This window comes from Schistocerca piceifrons, chromosome 7, assembly GCF_021461385.2.
Source record: "Schistocerca piceifrons isolate TAMUIC-IGC-003096 chromosome 7, iqSchPice1.1, whole genome shotgun sequence".
NCBI classification, from domain to species: domain Eukaryota; kingdom Metazoa; phylum Arthropoda; class Insecta; order Orthoptera; family Acrididae; genus Schistocerca; species Schistocerca piceifrons.
The window spans coordinates 267,490,646-267,511,004 of NC_060144.1; positions in this window are offsets into that span (position 1 = coordinate 267,490,646).

Sequence of the window (20,359 nt, forward strand, 5' to 3'; positions counted from 1 at the left end):
CTTTCTTTGGAACTGGAATTATTACCATTTTCTTTAAGTCTGATTATATTTCGCCTGTCTCATACATCTTGCAGACCAAATGGAAAAGCTTTGTCAAGGCTGGCTCTCCCAAGGCTATCAGTAGTTCAGTCGGAATGCCGTCTACTCCAAGGTATTTGTTAAGACGTAAGTTTTTAAGTGCTGTGTCAAATTCTTCTCACAGTACAGTATCTCCCACCTCATATTCATCAGCGTCCTCTTCAACTTCTATAATAGTGCCTTAAGTTCATCTCCCATGTATAGACTTCTGTATACTCCTTCCAACTTTCAGTTTTCCCTTCATTCCTTGGGACTGGTTTTCCACATAGATCAAAGCAAAAGTTCTAGTGCGAATGCACGGCCAACATCCGAACTCTGCAAGAATCAAAATAAATGGGTGGGGGTCGTCGTGTTGCAGCGCGTGGGGGGGGGGGGGGGTTGTTGGTAATTTGGGACTGGCGGAAAGAAGCATCTCCCTCCATAAGGTCGAGGCAGTTCTGTTGTGGCTGGTTACTCGTCGAGTGTAGACGCAGCTTAGCAGGGCCTCGCGGTGTGGCGTGTAGTGCTTGATGAAACTATTATCAATTTTGTCTGTACATCTTCTGGGGTGGGATTGTAAGTACTGAACAGTATAATATAAGCCCCGTATTTGTTTGGTAAAATAGCGGAGTTTTCGTCTAGCATTTTGTTCACCACGTCAGAATCTCTCAGGAAAAACAAGATAAGATTTTCGTTCGAACAAGAATACTCATTACGTTCAGCCCACTGTCTTGGAAATCCATGAGTTGTTACAGGATATCTTCGGTACTTCAGGAGATAGTGCAGAACTCACTCAGATCGAGAGTGAAAAGTGTTGTATATTTTGTGAAATTCTATAATTCTGTTTTGCTGAACAATATTTTAACGAAACGCAGGGACATTTCCAATTCTGTCACCGTTATGATTCCGTTAATGTGGCTAAAATTCGTAATGCTAACAGTGAGTTTGTTAGAAATTCGAATCTTCCCCCAGAACAAGGAAATAATGACTTAGTACAGGCTTTTTTCTAAATACACTAGGTTAAACACAATGAATCTGAAAAGCGGTCCAACAGTTCATTAAAATTGACGTCTCCTCCCACATTAATGTATGGTTACAAGGCATATGTTCTCTATCCTGGTCAGTTATCTTTGTAATGAAACAGGCACCTTCTTGAAAATTGTCCACAGCAGATGTTTGTTTTGAGGCACAATCTACGATAGTAGTGGAACAACAAGGGCATCAGGACATTTTGTAGTGCAGGTCGCCTACAGCAGGGACAGGTAAGTACTCAGAGGCAAAATTATTGTCAATTCTCCTTTGATTGTCAGGTACTTAGCTTATTGTTCTCCTTTGATTGACAGAATCCTTAACCTATTGTTCTGCTAAAGGGATCCTTCCTTTTCATTGGCAGGCACTAAATCTACTGTTCCCCCTGACACTCCCCTCCCCCCCACCCATCAGGAAACCTCCATCTCGCTGCTACTGGTACTCTTTCAGGTCTGAGTTATTGGAATAATAGCCCATCCCACTCTTATCGATTTGACTGACTACTTAATTAAATTGAGCAATTAATTAACCTCTCCCCTCCTGTAAACCCCTTCTTAGCCCACCCTCTCTCCTGGGATTGGTGGGAGAAAACTCACTTAATCGAACATTTGGAGGGAATTCGACTGTAGTGAATGGAATATTGTTGAAACACTTCACACAATGTATAGAATATTATTTAATTGTTTATGGCAGTGTATGAGATATAGTTTATTTATTTACTTAAAGGATTTGTCCAGAAATCGATTTCTTTGAGTGGCATATTGTTTATTTAAACAATTTAGGGGACTCAAGGCAGTGTATGTAACATATGGAAATTGGTGGCCCTTTGGTGAAGAGGAACGCTCTCATAATAGGAAATTCAAGGGTATATTGTTTATTTATAAAAAAATTCAGTTTGTGGGGGTTGCATTTCTCTTGCTCATTATTATCAACTGTTTGGAAACATTTAAGTCTTGTAAGAAGTAATTGCTTGGGGCAGACTTGTTGCATAACCTAATATTCAGCACTGTACTGTGGGTGTCTTAACATAATGTTTGGCCCTTTAGCGACACTTAATATATTGTTCAGTTAAGTGGTTTTCCATGTCACCCCCGTTTCCTTAGACTATTGTACCGCCTTTGATACCAAATTAAGTAATTAGTTATGTCCTCCCATCATTTTCTGGTACAGTTTTCGAATTTCACATGCTTTTGAACGCCATTTCTTTGTCACGCAGCCCCTTAAACTATTGTACTGCATTCTACGTAAAAATTATGCAAATTAACGTAATGTTCTGCACTTAACCTACTGTTCTGCTCCAGGTAACCCACTCATGCACACAGCCTATCTTAAGTATTATACCGAAAACACCACACTGATATAAAACATTTATTAAAGTTAATTCAGTATTTATGCACATTAATTAAATCAATATCCTTCTCATTTGTGGGGTAGTTTTTCTAATTATCAGTACCTTACTGGTTGTAGAATTCGATGGAATATAGGTTAAACAAAAGATCACTAGTAAAAACACATCACACCACTCAATGCCGAAGCCTACGTCACCGACTCCGCTCATTCTGCACATGTCCCAGGAGTCAGGGTGCACCGTTGTCCCCCGAAGAAGTGACGACGTGGCCATGCATAAGTGTCTGTTTGGGTCCGGCAAGTATGAGGCAGCAGCATACTTGACACCAGAGAAATTCCGGTCAAAATACTTGTTCACCTAAGCATCATTGCTGGCGTGATACCTCTCCACCTGTGGATAGTTACGTCACAGATGGCGCTGTAGAAATCTGTTCTAGAATAACATCGACTACTTTCTCCATAGCGATCCCAATGGGACAGCCCGTTTATAACTGAATTTACCTGTCACGCTGCTGCTGCTGCTGCTGCCAGCGTGGCAGCACTGTCCACCCAATGTTTGCTGCCGTGCCATCCCTGCAAAAGTTGTCTAGAGGTCATCAAATACATTCCAGACTCACAAAAATATTGGGAACCACAGAAATATTTACTAGTGTAACTGCAGTTAAATATTACGATTGCTGCTGCAGTCTGACACCGATCTCTTGACGGCTGTGGTTGTGGAATTAATCTCAGTTTCTTTAGCGCAAATAATTTTCAAGGAAAAAATCTTTCCCATACCCTCACGGTTATAGATGCACTGAATCTATACGTCCTTCACGTTAGACACACACTCATTTTCTTTGGTCATACCACAATATTACCCACAGCAACATTACACTGCAGTATATACACATTTTACACAAACAGTGCTGTTACCTTTTATATCTGTACAGCACCCGAAAAAGTTATGGTATGCCTACACTCACACCGACTATTTGTCTCGATTCTCCTCAGTCCTACGAAATTATGTGACAAAGTCTCCGAATCAGCGCTCCTGGTAGGTGCTACATCCTGCCAACATTCTCTCAAACAAGTGTTATGAAGATCAGGTGTCCGGCACTATATGATAACGAATACCGCACCTGCGGACGTAATGCTTGGAAAGACATCATCGATGGGGGTTGTTGTACTGTAATCAATATCATTACCGATGGAATAACAAGGAAAATGCGAGGGTACGCTTACGGGTGCCCATGACAGGATGTATTGTTACAGCTGTATTGCTCATCCTGTTTGTACACTACAGCAGGTCCAGTTGAAGACTTGCATTGCTATATTGTGCAGCTGTTTACGAAATGAATCTATCACCTCTTATGTTCAGATGTATTCCTCAGTGTGCTGAAATCACAGTTCATCATCTCCAATAAATCCTTCCATTATGACTTGATATATGTATTTTTTTTATTTACATGAAGAATAGTTTGATTACTTCCCACAAATGTATGCTGTAACATAAGCCATGGTTCCTTTACGTTCAAGCAGCAGCATAACATTTCTATCAATTATGGGTGTATAAAAAAACTTATGATACATCCACACTTGCACCAGCTGGGTGTAGTTCTCACACTGCAAAAAAGCCTCCCACACTATATATTTGTCGTTGAATAAAGAACTTAATCACAATTTAAAAAAGCCATAGAGTCCTTTCGGTTTATCGATTTCACCACTTCTACGAAACCTTTGGTATTTTCAATACTTGCAAATCCAGCCAACACACAGTGGCGTCTTTTATATTCTTATATATTGAGACAGGCAAGTCGGGGTTTGTGTCAGTGCATTCCATGCGTAGCTTTCACCACCCAGATCACACCATTTTCCCCTGACTAAGAAATGACTGTGATCCATTGAGTAACTAGAAATGTATCCCATCTGCGAAGGCATTTACGTGAAACCTCGAAAGAAATGGACGAACTGGTATTTCCACTCACCGATACCGATGTCGGTGATGTAACAGATTCCAAATCGTCCTTATAATTTACAAAGTCAGCTAAGATGCTTCTCGTGTCTAGAGAACCAGCAAACGAATCCTCCACCCATCTTCCACCTGCTAGATGCACACCACAATCGAAATTCTCTCGACAAAGTAAAGATGGGAAATGTGAAGAAGCAGTCAGTCGGACATGGCAGGGAATAATGGTCCAATGCAAACACGTGTCCATATTGATTTCTGCGTGATCACGAAAGCTGTCCGACACAAATTAAGTATTAGTCCGCTATGTGGCCTTTTAGAGGACAACATGGTTAAGTCAACTGCATTCCTAAATACCAACGGTCCTCTCCATTTGGCCGGCTCCTGCCGTTAGCGGGAAACGTGAATCATAACCGCCACAGGCCACCGCCGACGTCGCACCAAGCACGCGTAGACAGAATCTTCCTACGAAATACATACACATTTTGTAGCTATACTTATAATTATATGCTACGATTGCAGTCGCAGTTGAGTGGCATTCGACAATGAGTGAAGTATCAGAAATACACCCTGCTGACTGCTGTGGCTCTGGAAATAGAAATATCTGTGCCATTCTTATGACATCACATACTCTTCCCTTTGCTATGACCATATTCCACCTCAAATCCGTATCTTCTTTACGACTGGACACAGTCATTCCCTTTGCACATGTTGGAACACACACACATACTTTATAAGCCTGATGCTCAAGGTGAACCCATAACACATCCCCTGCTAGTAAGTACACTACCGGCCATTAAGATTACTACACCACGAAGATGATGTGCTACAAACGCGAAATTTAACAGACAGGTAGAAGATCCCTGTGATATGCTAAAGATTATCTTCTCAGAGCATTCACACAAGGTTGGCGCCGGTGGCGACACCTACAACGTGCTGACGTGAGGAACGTTTCAAACCGACTTCTCATACACAAACAGCAGTTAACCGGCGTTGCCTGGTGAAACGTTGTTGTGATGCCACGTGTAAGGAGGAGAAATGCGTACCATCACGTTTCCGACTTTGATAAAGGTCGGATTGTAGCCTATCGCGATTGCGGTTTATCGTATCGCGTCATTGCTGCTTACGTTGGTCGAAATCTAATTCCTGTTAGCAGAATATGGAATCGATGTGTTCAGGAGGGTAATACGGAACGCCGTGCTGTATCCCAACGGCCTCGTATCACTAGCAGTCGAGATGACAGGCATCTTATCCGCATGGCTGTGACGAATCGTGCAGCCATGTCTCGATCCCCGAGTCAAGAGATCGGGACATTTGCAAGACAACAACCATCTGCACGAACACTTCGACGACGTTTGCAGCAGCATGGACTATCAGCTAGGAGACAATGGCTGCGGTTACCCTTGACGCTGCATCACAGACAGGAGCGCCTGCGACGGTGTACTCAACGACGAACATGGGTGCACGAAAGGCTAAACGTCATTTTTTCGGATGTATCCTGGTTCTGTTTACAGCATCATGATGGTCGCGGTGAACGCACATCGGAAGCGTGTATTCGTCGTCGCCATACTGGCATACCACCCAGCGTGATGGTATGGGGTGCCATTGGTTACACGTCTCGGTCACCTCTTGTTGGCACTGACTGCTCTTTGAACAGTGGACGCTACATTTCAGATGTGTTACGAACCGTGGCTCTACCCTTCATTCGATCCCTGCGAAACCCTACATTTCAGCAGGATAATGCACTACCGCATGTTGCAGGTCCAGTTCGGGCCTTTCTGGATACAGAAAATGATCGACTGCTGCCCTGGCCAGCTCATTTTCCCCCTAACCAATTGGAAACGTCTGGTCAATGGTGGCCGAGCAACTGGTTCATCACAATATGCAAGTCACTAATCTTGATGAACTGTGGTATCGTGTTGAAGCTGCATGGGCAGCTGTGCCTGTACACGCCATCCATGCTCTGTTTGACTCAAAGCCCAGGCGTATCGAGGCCATTATTAAGGCCAGAGGTGGTTGTTCTGGGTACTGATTTTTCAGGATCTAAGCACCCAAATTGCATGAAATTGTAATCACATGTCAGTTATAGTATAATATATTTGTCCAATGAATACCCGTTTATCATCTGCATTTCTTCTTGGTGTAGCAATTTTAATGGCCAGTAGTGTATAATACTTCGCCAATAACTGATTGTTGGCGATACGAAATAATACTGACCGAAAATCAGCATGGGTAGACATGTCTCATAAGTTTTTCTTGCACATGGTACCACTGTGTCTTAGAAACAGAGGCGTAATCGTCTTACAAACCTGCAGAGGTTAAAAAACACGATCCAACAACGACTGTATGTTACTCTCACAAGTGGTCTTGGTTCTGCAGGTGCATACAAGTATCTATGTTAAAAGCTATACTGACTTTATAAATCGAGGTACGGCATTACCTCCAAATGAAGTGGGTTTTCCAGAAAATACCATGACACTTAATATAGGTGATGATTGTCAGAGTGTATATTACCAGACCAACAGCGCAGTTACACGTCGCCGACGGTGCAGCCTCGTAATAAAATTTCCCAATTTAGAAAGTGATTCGGGTAAGGACCGTGCTATGAAACCGGTATTTGCAACTCCCTGACGCCGCCGCTAGATTTTTCCCCAGTATTTGTAACACATTCTGTCTCAATGCCACGTCAGAGAATCGATGATATATCGATTGCGTTATAGGTGATGGTTGATTGAGAAGGATCACAAACAGTAGGTAGCGTGCTGATTGAGGTCGTAAGAAATGCACACTAGCTTTCCAGATCTCTAGTACTACACTTTGTGATAGAAACGATGTCTATGATTTCGAATCAAGTCTTTCTATTCAACCAAATACATGCATTGGATTCTAGTGTAAAGTCCTTTAATGAATACAACCACTAGTGAATCATATTTCTGGCAGTCTCATATCCTGAAACGAGTCACCGTTTTCGAATCTACCAGATACAGTAAAATTTTAGATAGTCCCTATGCCTCTTGCAGCTCCCACCATTTCTGCTCCTTTGTGTGTGTGATCATTCCATTGAAAGTAGGAACTGAGTAGAAGTCAGACAGAGTTGTATCTACCATCTTCTGCAACCCGTGTAGAAACGGAGTGACCTGAGTTTGTGCGACAGGACCGTGTTTTGTCCGTTGAGTGGAAATGTACAATGTGTACTAAGTGTAAGGTCAGCACCAAATGAAGCCCACTCCTGGAACACGAGGTAGTATGAAAGACACTACAGGAACTGGGGAGGCGGGGGGAGGATGGAGATTTTGCTACTACATTGTGGTGCACCCCCAAACTACATGTAAGTACTGCCGTCAGAAACAGGTCCGCGTCCCTCAGGCCACACTCACATCTATTTATTTATTTACTTATTGAGTCCTTTGATCATATGTAGTACAGTGTACAGGATGATATTGGACTTATTACTAAGTGCAAAATGAAACATATTTAAATAATCATTTTTCAACATGCTACCAATTTCAATAGTTGCAGTTCTTACAATGATACAATGTTAAAAATTACAGTAGCTTTAGTTCTTAACAGTTATTCTGGTCCAAGTATTCCTTTACTGAGTAGAAACAGTGGTACTGTAGATATTCTCTGACTGATCTTTCGAAAGCATTAATACTTTGTAAGCATTTTATCCTATTTGATAGTCTATTATAGAGTTTCATACCCAGATAGCATGTACCTTTTTGATACAAACTGGTATTGGCTGAGGGTACATGCAAGTTATATTTTATTCGAGTATTATAATCATGTATATCTTTGTTTTTTAAAGTATCATCATCATTTCCAATCATATACTTTTTTATATACATTAGTGTGTCAACAATAAACATACACAGTAGAGGTAGTATATTCAGTGCTTTAAATATTGGTTTGCAGGACTGTCGAGCACCACTCCCTGTCATAATCCTAATGGCTCTTTTTTGTATTCTGAAAGTCCCTTGAGCTGCTGGGGAATTTCCCCAGAGTATGAGTCCATACTTGAGATGGGCATTGAAGTACGCATAATAGGCACACAATATTGCCTGTTCATTTATGCATTGTTTGAGAACCCTAAGAAGATAACAGCCCGTGCTCAGCTTGGCTTAAATTTGTTCTGTGTGTTGGTCCCATTTAAGTCTCTTTGTATCCAGATGCTGAGAAATTTTGTAGCTTCATCATTTGCAATAGGGTGTTGATTGATTTTTATTTCTGGACATATCAATGTGGTGTTTTGGTGGTTATGGAAATTTAAGGCTACTGTTTTGTTGTGGTTTATTATCAACTGATTTTCTGCTGTCCAGTTACTTAGATGTTTTGTATCTGTGTTTACTTCTTCTTGTATATCTTCATTTTTTGCTGCTTTTACCAGTATTGTTGTGTCGTCAGCAAGCAGTATTACTTTGTGGGAATCAATATGTATATCCAAATCATTGATATATAACAAGAAAAGTAGGGGTCCCATTACTGACCCTTGTGGTACCCCGTAAGTGATTATTCGTGCTTTATCATCTACATGTCTGATGGATACTTTTTGTTTACGGTCGCTGAGAAATGAACGAATCCAATCATTTGCCAACCCCCTAATTCCATAGTGCTCTAGCTTCTTGAATAGGGTTTTGTGGTTTACCATATCAAAGGCTTTGGTTAGGTCCTAAAATATACCTGTTGTTTGTTGTTTTTCATCTATTTTTTTTAATACAGTAGATATGCATTCATAGATTGCTGTCTCCATGTATTTCTTGTTCCTAAAGCCATGTTGAGTATTAGATAGCACACTATTTTTGTTTATAAACTTTGACAACTTACTACACATAATTTTTTCTATTACTTTTGAGAAACAGGATGTTAATGTAATGGGACGATAGTTTATTACTTCCTCTTTGTCACCAACTTTGAAAATAGGGATGACTTTTGATGTTTTTAGTTGATCTGGAAAGATGCCTGACTCTAGGGAACAGTTGCATAAGTGAATAAGGGGGTCAATTATATTTTGTATACAGAGTTTTAGGATTCTGTTCGGTATACCATCAATTCCTGCTGAGTATGTTGTCTTTAGTTCTCTGACAGCCTTCAATGTTTCCTCCCTGCTTACTTCGTCCACAAACATTGAAAATTTATTACTGTTGCGCTTGTTTACCACTTGATGCTCAGTTGAACTAAAATTAGTTTTTATTAAATTTTCAGCTATCCCAGTGAAGTATTTGTAGAATATGTTTGCTGTTTCTGTAGGCTGTAAAATCTTTTTATTGTTGTGTATCAAAACAATGTTCTCAGTTCTCTTAAATTTGCCAGTTTCTTTTTTAATGATGTCCCACACAGCTTTCACTTTATTTGTAGAATTATTTATGTAGTAATCATTGTACATTCGTTTTGCCTGTTTAATGACCTTTTGTAAGATTTTAGTGTATGTTTTGTAGTGAGTATGCATTTCCTCAGTGGCATTATTTTCTTTGCACGTTATGTGGAGTTCCCTTTTTTTCTGGCAAGAAGTACTGATTCCCTTAGTAATCCAACCGTTTCCTCTTGTCTTCTCTCTTATATTTACCATTTTTTGAGGGAAGGCTGTATCAAAATGCTTTGCCATTTTTTTTAGAAAAATATTGAATTTAGAATTCAGATTTTGCTTTTCATAGACATCAGACCAGTCTTCAGTATGCAATAGTGAGTTAAAGTGGTCAATGCTTTTCTGCCTGTAGATCCTTCACTTGACCTTTAGTAAGTTATTCTTAACTGGTCTTCCTTCCTTTGTGGTGGTAAGTATTTGGGCTTTGTGGTCACTGTATCCTGTGTTAAACACTTTTACTGACCGCTCCAATTTCTCTTTATCAATCAGGATTTGATCTAAACCTGTCTGACTGGTTGGTCTTATTCTCGTTGCAACTTTAACTGTGGCTGTAAGGTTATGTGTTTTAATGAGATTGCCAAGGGCGGTTTTCTGTTTACATTTACTAAGAAAATATATGTTAAAGTCACCACATACTACAACATCACACCTTGTTTTATGCAGCTTATTCAAGAAAATTTCCATATTTTCTAAAAATACCTCAAACTTTCTCGTTGGAGAGCGGTACACTGTAGCTATTGTCAAACCTAATTTCGGAATTTTTATCACTTTCATCTCAACATCCTGTCTTCGTCATTCTGTACCATCCAACAGGGAAAATTTACAAAATATAAAAGCTCCACTAATTTCATCCAATAGAGAACACGATAAGATATTTACTACGTCTCCCTCCTCCCATATATCGAAAACTAATACCATCTGCATGCCAGCATCGAACACATGTGACGATCCTATTAAATATATAGCTATTGATCCATTGCACATACCAGTGTAATGTTGCATCACCTGTACTGTAGGAGGATGACCGTATCCAACAAACTATACTGTAAGTCGATGAGACCCTATCTGTGACCCTGTGTTGTTGTTGGAAATATTGCTTTTTCTGCTGTAATATGCTTTGTACACTGTCATAGATCTAGTTTTTCCGCCACGACTTCGAGGTCTGTGTCAGGTTCTAAGGTGACATTAACATGTTCTGATCCATTGCCTCTCACAGAAAACTAGGCATCACACAGTATAAGTCATGTTGTCATGTTGTGTATTTGAGGACCTGAGATAACTTTTGAAGGGGTGGCTCTGCAGAAAACACTGGTGGACAGTGCTCCCACACAGGCAGCAGCAGCATTTTGACAGGTAAATTCAGTGACAAACTGAGTGTTCCATTAGGATCGCTAGGGAGAAAGCAGTCGATGTTATTCTGGAACAGATTTCTATAGTGCCAACTGTGATGTCAGTAACCACAGGTGGAGAGATTTCACACCAGCAACAGGAATTTATCAGGTGTCAGGTATGAAAGAGATGTCACTGCCTCATGCTTGCCAGACGTGAATGGACACCTGTCTGTGGCTTGGCAGCTGATAACCGCATTGTCACTTCATGCACCCGACTCCTGGGATGTTTGCAGAGTCAGCGGTGTCGGCGCTGTCAGCATCGGTCGTTAGGTGTCGGGATCTGCTTTTTATTAGCGATTTTTAGTTTATAATATATTCCATCAATTTCACCGACCAGTACGATGCTGCAAATTTAAAAAAAAACTACCCCATATATGTGAAGAATATCGATTTAATTAATTTGCATAAATATTTATATCAATGTAGTGTTATCAGCACAATTGTTAAGAGGGGTGCGTAAGTGGGTGACATGGAGTAGAACAGCAGGTTAAGTGCGGAATTTCAGGTTAATTTGCTTAAATTTTATGTAAAACGCAGTACAATAGTTTAAGAGGGTGGGTGACAAAGAAGAATGCGCCAGAAATGGCGTTCAAATGCATGTGAAATTCGAAAAGTGTACCAGAAAATGGTGGGAGGACATAACTAATTACTTAATTTGGTATCAAAGGCGGTACAATAGTCTAAGGAAATGGGGGTGACATGGAAAACCACTTAAATGAACAATATATTAAGTGTCGATAAAGGGCCAAACATTATGTTAAGACACCCACAGTACAGTGCCGAACATTAGGTTATGCAAAATGCTAGCCTCTTGTAATTACTTCTTACAAGATATACATGTTTCCAAACAGCAGAGAATGATGAGCAAGAGAAATACAACCCCCACTAACTGAACATTTTATAAATAAACAATATACCCTTGGATTTCGTACTATGAGATCCTTCCTCTCCACCAAGGAGCCATCAACTGACATATATTCCATACATTGCCTTGAATCCCCTAAACTGTTTAAAGAAACAATATTCCATACACAGCAATCGATTTCTGGACAAATTCTTTAAGTAAATACATAAACTGTATTCCAAACACTGCCCTAAATAATTAAATAATATTCTATACATTGTGTGAAGTGCTTAAACGATATTCCATACTCTGCAATCGAATTTCCTCCAAATGACCGATTAACAGAGTCTTTTTCCCGCCAATCCCAGGAGGGAGGGTGGGAGGAGAGGGTATTTACCAGAAGGAGAGAGGTTAATTAATTGCTCAATTTAATTAAGTAGTCAATCAAATTGACAAGTGTGAGATGGGCTATTCCAGTAACTGAGACCTGAATGTGTACCTGTACCAGCGAGGGGGCAGGTTTCCTGACGGTGGAGGGGAATGTGGCAGGGGGGAACTATATGTTAAGGAAGGATCCTCTTAGCAGAACCATAGGTTAAGGACCTGTCAATCAAAGGAGAACAATAGGTTAAGTACCTGTCATTCAAAGGAGAACAATAGGTTAAGTACCTGTCAATCAAAGGAAACAATGCGTTTGCCCCTTAGTACATACCTGCCTCTGATGTAGGCAACAAACATTAACAAAATGTGCTGACGCCACTGTTGTGCTACTACTTACAACAACGTAACTGACTGCAGTTACAGAAACTGATGCCCACCCTTACTGTTCGAGATACTAGGTACTGTATCAAAATGGCTGTTACAGAACCACACCCGATCACTGTTGAGGAACTCCATCCTTTGATGAAAGGTACAGGAATAGCAGCGCTGAATGTACAGGTAGGTGGCGAGAAAATTAAAAAAAAAGCACGGACGTTCAGCCTGTTCTTCCTACGCAAAAAACCAGCACAAACGCAGATGACGCGGTAATTTATTCAAAAGGAAGCAGAACCGAAATAGTAGCCGATGGCCATGTCATTACCGGTGAACCGTAGAAGAGCAAACAGTAGCCACTGGAAAAGGAGAGCGGAAGACGGCGGTGGCAATTTATCACAAACACCCGAGAAAGCAGAAATCCAATGACGTAATGAATTTCCCCCTTAGTAACGGAGGTGGACGCATCTGTGGGAGTACCTATGGAAATGCTAGGGCACATCTGTCACCTATAGGAGACGTAACTAACCTCCAAGTCATGCCACTCAGAAAAGTAAACAGCCGCCGACGGACGGACGAACACAACAGGCTACACCGCAGAAACAGCTGAGTGCGTCCTCAACAGCTGACAAATAATATAGTAAAGAAGGTAGTGGGAACCGCCTCCAAAACAGCTTTCACTATGATTGATGGCACAGAGGGGACACCGGTAGGGGCTTAGAAAAAGCCGCCAACAGTCAAACGTCGCTTAGACCCCAAAGTACTGAAATCGTCACAGGTGAAACTAAAACCGAATTTAAACGTAGCAAGTAACAAAACGAAGAGTGAAGGAGTGAAAGAACACCGAAAACACAAAGGAAAGGTTGCTGTGTTTTAATCGGGAATGGATTAGAGTTACAGGACGTAGCAAAAGAGCAGGGAAGACGCATAGCCAACGGCGTTCTGAATGAGGTTACCCTTTTAAATCCCTACGCTCCCTCCGGATCCAATAACAGAGCTGCAACGGCTAAGCTTTTTTGTCGAAGATGCGTCGTATTATATGAGGCAGGCGAAAGGCGAAATCATCAGCGTAGGAGATTTCAGTTGCATTCTAAGGGCGATTAACTCGGAAGACCCCGCACCCTCCTGTGGTCCCCTGCGAAACATGGTCATACTGTAGGTCTGAACATCAAAGATCTGCTTCAGCAGCATGACATCACGCGTACTCACTACACGTATGTCTCTGCTGCAGCAGCGTCAAGGCTTGACAGAATCTACGTCACAACGGGAATAACTATGCAAGATTACGACGTAATCCTTAACAGCGTATCCGACCATTACGCTGTAATTGTTAAAGTAAAAGATTTCCCTTACCCCAAAATATTTTGTAGAGGATAATGGAAATTAAGTTTTAGCCTGCTCCACACACCAAAGTTAAAATCAGAGTTCAGTGCTCGTTACAAATCGTGAATAAACCAGAAACTTTTCTTTCGTAACGCGATAAGAGAACTTTGTGAAACTCGGTATTTGGAAACTATTTCTCAAAATCGCCTACAGAGCTAATGAGACCAGGAGAAATAACGTAGGGTACTACTAGCTCAACACTCGTTAACTGCAAGCGAAGGTAGACAACGGGAACGATCGAGGAAGTGATTCGACAAAATTTGAAAATAAAATATTAGATCTACAGGAAGGGGAACTAGAAGGGAAAGGATTACTGGGGTATATTAGATGAGAAGTGGAGTACTTACCACATCACAAGAGAAAGGAAAAGGTGTAAACAGAGAATCCTAAGTAATATACTGTCTACTGATGGTAACGAGTGTATTACTCGTGAAAAAAATAAGCGAACATTTGCAAAGACATTGTAGCACAGAAGCATCTGATGCTCTATAAACACCACAACTGCTACAAAATTGTATATCACAGCTAAGAAACAAAATTATCGCTCTGTTGTCAGGACCAATACCTGAGGAAAAAATTGTTCTCAGACAGTTATCAAAACATAGGAATCCAGGAGCAGACGGTGTCTCCTATGGTTTTTATAACCCCTTCCGGTTTACTATTAAAAAAGTGTTCATGGAAGTAGCAATAGAGAAAAAGCTATGTGGACAACTGAACTCCGAAAAGGAGCCCGCAATTATCGTGCTCGTTCCCAAGAAACTAATCCTACTAAGAATAATGGATATGAGGCAGATAACTTTATTATGCGCTGACTCGAAAATAATTTCTTGTGTCATAGAGGCAAGATTAAAACTAGCCGTTCCAGACATCCGTGAGCTGGAACCGACGTGTAACAAAACTATTAGAGCTGGAGTCTGCTCCTAAATGAATAGACCTTCTACTTATGGAATCATCAAGAAGAACCAGTAAGACCTTAGAACATAGATTCAGATTCAGAGACAACTTTCGTTAACGTCAGCTGCAGTGTCTAAGGAGTGTGTTAGAGTATTTCAGATTTCCGCAGAAAAAATGATTCACTGTTACTGACTCTATATCTTCTGGTTTGCAACGTGCAAATCAAAGGATACTTCACGGAAGCCCTCCGTATCTGACGTTCTGTTCCTTATTAGTGATTCTGTTCTTCATCTCCTTAGTACCCTCATTCTGTACAATCAGCACCTCAATACTAAGATTACATGTTGGCGCACAATGGTTCACGATGAACCCTTACGCTGACGATGTTATCTTCATAATTACAGAACCCGAAGTCATCGCAGCACTATCAGCAAAAATGGATGCTTCTAAACAAGCAGTAGGGGCAAGGATCAAGAATGGAATAACACAGCTCTTGTGGCAATGTGAAGATGTTCATCCCATGCTATGTCCGATGATCGAATGTGTTGAAACAGAAGTACTAGGAGTGAAATTAAGGAAAAACATCAAGGAATTAATTGACGTCAATTCCCAGCGAAGGCAGGAAAGGTGAGAAAAAGCCCTTATAGCGAATTGTATAAGACAATTAAACGTGATTCAAGGGATTCAGTGTGAACAAACTGGCCCTGTCGAAAATGTGGTATGTAGCACAAATCATACCCACTGACAGGAAACACATGGCCCAAGACAAAAATTACAAAGGGTAGCTTATTTTGAAAGGTAATTTGGTTGAGGTCAACCAGGAATCAACTGATGAAATCGCTTAACGATGGCGGCCTGGGTTTAATGGATGGTGAGGCGAAATGTTCAGAACTTACAGCGAAAAATCTCATAAATGGTCTCAAATTACCAGATAGACCGTCGGACTTACTAAAGGCTGCGTAGGATATCGCGATGGGAAATAGAGATGACCGAGGATACCAGAAAGTGTAAATCGTGCCTTGCAAACTGAAACATGTGTTTTAGAAAAGACTCCCAATGTCAGGTCCTATACGACAAAGAAAAAGTTAGAAACTGCTGGGAGCAAAATCCCACGCTCTCCAGCAAACCAGAAAATGCACAGAGACATAAACTGGAAGACAGTCTGATTAAATCCTGCAGTCAAGCCTGCAGACGTTAGCACTCAGCAGCTTACGTGTTTATAAATTATTTAATCCCAACGGTTGCACAACGCCATAGAATAAAACTGACTAATAATCTATACTGCCAGTGCTGTGGAATGGTTGACACTGCCATACACCGATCTGTAGGTTGCTCTAAAATTGCAGGTCTATGAAAATGGATAAAATTTAAATCGACAGCATTGTTATTAGCGGGTGTTAATGAACTAATCACCTAGAACTGATGCATATGAATGTTAATGCTTTTCCAGCATCCACGACCAGACCACTCGCATGGTTGATATATTCTTTCATACATAACGTCTCTAAAGAGTGAGAATAGTGTATAAACGACTTTAAACTACACAAAATTTATGAAAAAGTGTAATTTCTCAACAATAACAGGGCAAGAGAAAAATTTTTACCATTTATACATTTCATGTAAAAACTAGGGAAAGATGAGAAAATACCGATAACAGAGTTATGATGGCAAGTACAAAGCCGACTTACGGCTCATCTCTTACGTGCTACTTCTAAATACACATTTAGGCACGTGAAGAATTACTTAAGTTCATACCTAAACTGCCTTGTAATTGGGACAATAAGATATTTTTTTTAAATATTTACACCTTTATGGCAATGGCCTTGCCGCAGTGGCTACACCGGTTCCTATGAGCTCACCGAAGTTAAGCGGTGTTGGGCGTGGTCGGCACTTGGATGGGTGACCATACAGGCCGCCATGCGTTGTTGCCATTTTTCGGGGTGCACTCAGCCTTGTGATGCCAATTGAGAAGATACTCGACAGAATAGTAGCGGCTTCGGTCAAGAATACCATCATAACGAACGGGAGAGCGGTGTGCTGACCCCATGCCCCTCCGATCCGCATCCTCCACTGAGGCTGACACGGCGGTCGGATGGTCCCGATGGGTCACTTGTGGCCTGTAGATGGAGTGGTTTGTTTTTTATATTTACACCTTTGTTCTGGTCCAACCACAAACCATAGCTGTGTTCCAGTGAGATAAACACCCACTAAGAAATAATTTAATTTAAGTACTTATATGGAGGAAGGAAATAAATTTCAGTGCGAAAGAAGAACAGATTTCGTTAAGAAAGACTTCACTTTCCGTTCAACAGATTGCAGACGGAAAAAACAGTTTTAAGAAATTAAAGAAATTAAAAAAGAAAACAAAAACAATAAAGATTTGTAGGAGGTAACTGTACTTTCGCATTTTAAATGGCAAAGAAAAAACGGGTGGTTAAGACAACTGTTCTAGAGAAGCGGAGCATCCGGGCCGCAGTCCCGGATCGGCACGAATCTTCAGCTGTCACCGCTGCGTTGCCGTAATGCCCTGTGCGGATGGGAGTCATTGTTTCCTTCCTATTTGTTCCCTATCCCGTTTGCTTTCCATTTCCTTCAGACCAGTTACTCGTGAGCAAGTGTATTTGCCCGTACCCATGGCCATATGGTGTATGATGTTGCTTGATTTGTTGATGTTTCGGACCGGACTGATCAACGTTTCTACAAGCACAACTGCAGCACACTTGGCCACGAAAGACGTCAGAATTGCGGTCGGAAAAAGATCCAGTCTGACAGGGTCGGGAGGCGCGTTTCAACGACTTGTGTATCAAAATCGCTTGCAAATCCGACAAGAGTTAACTGCAGCCAGTGAATAAATGTCCATCCTACACGTTAGCGAGAGAAAACTGCCACGGGAAGAAGGTTTGGAGCCGATAACCTTGTAAGTAGGCTGGTTAGGTTTTCTTATTGGTACCGCCACGTAGCGCTCTGTATGAAAATCACCTGTGAAATTTTTTATATGAGACTGTCACTGTAGCGCAAACTGCTGTCATAAATATTTCGGTAAGGAAGCCAAGTGACCCAGGTGGCGACCAGGTGTGCCAGTTGCCTGGAGAAAAAGCCATTAGGTAAAAAAAAAGGCTATTATCCTCGCTATTGACATTTTTTTGTACAAAGCATCGCAAATATGACACGCTCAAACTTGAAAACATATGATTACACTGTGGAGCTCTTAATTTGTGATATTTACTGAAATGCCTAATAAAATGACGGGAAATATTTTATATCTATACACCTGATTATGACTACTGTCTTTCTAGTTGAGAGATTTTGTACTGCCTTATGAAATGCCATATGGCTAGTGAATGATATTTGATGCCTTCCTTTGTACATATTTGCTCATTTTGTTTAATATCTAGTTTCTAGCTGCACTGCAGCATTGGTTAAAATAAAATTTAATAGATGTACTATTATCACTATTTTCTGTCTACAGACCCAGGAATGAATAATTTTATGATGTACTTTCGTAGAAAAGAAAGCACAAATGTGCATTTCCCTTCACAGGAATAGCAAAAATTATTTTTTAACGGTTTGGTGACTTGTCTGCTAGAGTAAGTCAAGGTCATGCATCACTCTAGTGTTAAGATGCGACATGGGTATTAGACATGGCCATCTTTACTGTAATATTTTTTCTGCTTGAGCTTTTTCATCATTAGCTGCTTGTTTTGCCAATTTCGATTTTTTTTTTGGTCTTGCTGTTTGTGTAAATTTGTTATGTGCTGCTGCATTGCCTCGTCCCTTGGTATATATATCAGAGCTCAGTAGATTTAAGTTAGCTTAAGAGGGGGTAGACTATATAAGAGAATGAGTTGCGATGAATTGGAAGAAATGCGTTGAGAAGTTATACGAAAAAAGTACAGAAAGCAGGTGTAGATAGGACTTTTTGGGAATAATGAAGAACGAAGGGAGATCTCCGAGAAGTAAAGAAAGTTTTGTTTGGAAAATACTGCAGTAAAACAAACCCTGTCCTTTCCTTGAGTTATTCCGCTATGTGATTGTGTACACTATGTGAATTTGTGGTTGTCCTGCCTTTATGAGTTTAGCTAATAAGATGTACGTTGTAGAATTTTTCTGGTAATATGTTATTTACTTTGTAAAGATGCTTAGACATTATTTATTCTATTTTGTTTTAATGCTCATGTGTGAAGTTGATGTTTTAAAAGTTATTCTGATCTTATATTTATTTATGTCATAATTCCTGTAACACTGATGTATCTGTTTATTTCCATTCTTTTGTAAAGTCTGTACTACTACAAATGTTATCTGTATTGTTATTTTCTTTAATAATGTATTTTGTACCTTTGTTATTGTATTCCCATTTTATAAAATTGTAATTGACACCAGTTCATCAAATTAAGTAACTTGTAAGCTTCATTTCACTGCACATATTTCTTTTGGTCATAGTATATGCACAATATGTGATACAAATGAGTACTGTTAGTGTTTGCATGTGTGTTAATAATTCACCAAGGGACTGGATAGCAGCATTGCTGGTTCTAAGGACAATTCCAAAAACTTTTTGAGTGCACAAGTGGTGGTTTATGGACTTGCTATATTCTCCGCAAGACTCTTCGATGGTGATTGTGCACCTGCACAGTCGCAACAGATGGCTGCTGGCCGTCTCTACAAGGACTGCAGTGGGTCTGCACCTTTGATGACCCACCAGTACCATTATTTCTACAAGGACTGCAGTAGGTCTGCACCTCTGGTGGCCCGCCAATACCATACACTCTACCAGGACTACAGTGGGTCTGCACTGTGATGACCTACATACCAATATCCTTCAAAACTTCGACTGACTCTGCTGTGGGTTTGCTCTGTTGTGGACCATTACCTGTCTGCATGTCAAGAGTCAGCATTATCTTTCCGTTGGAAGGACAACACTACTTCTTCAAGACTGCATGGAAATCCACTACTTCCATGTGCATTTTCTTTTACTGCTCAGACTTTGAGAAAAACACTGCTATTTTACTGTGATGAACGATCAGGACTGTCTTTATGGACTGTGAGAAAGTTTTAGCTTTTGACCAACATGGTATCAATAAGTGTGTGCATTTGATTTCTTTGTTATTGTAATTGTGAAAAAATTTTAACAAATATGTATTGGCCAGTGCCCAAAACAATTTGTAAAATTTTTTGTGGGGAGCATGGGGGCTATGTAAGTTGGCTGTTTAGGTTTTCTTATTGGTGACGCCACGTAGCGCTCTGTATGAAAATCACTGGCTGTGCTGTGTGCAGTCTGTCGCTAGTTTGCATTGTTGTCTGCCATTGTAGTGTTGGGCAGCTGGATGTTAACAGCGTGTAGCGTTGCGCAG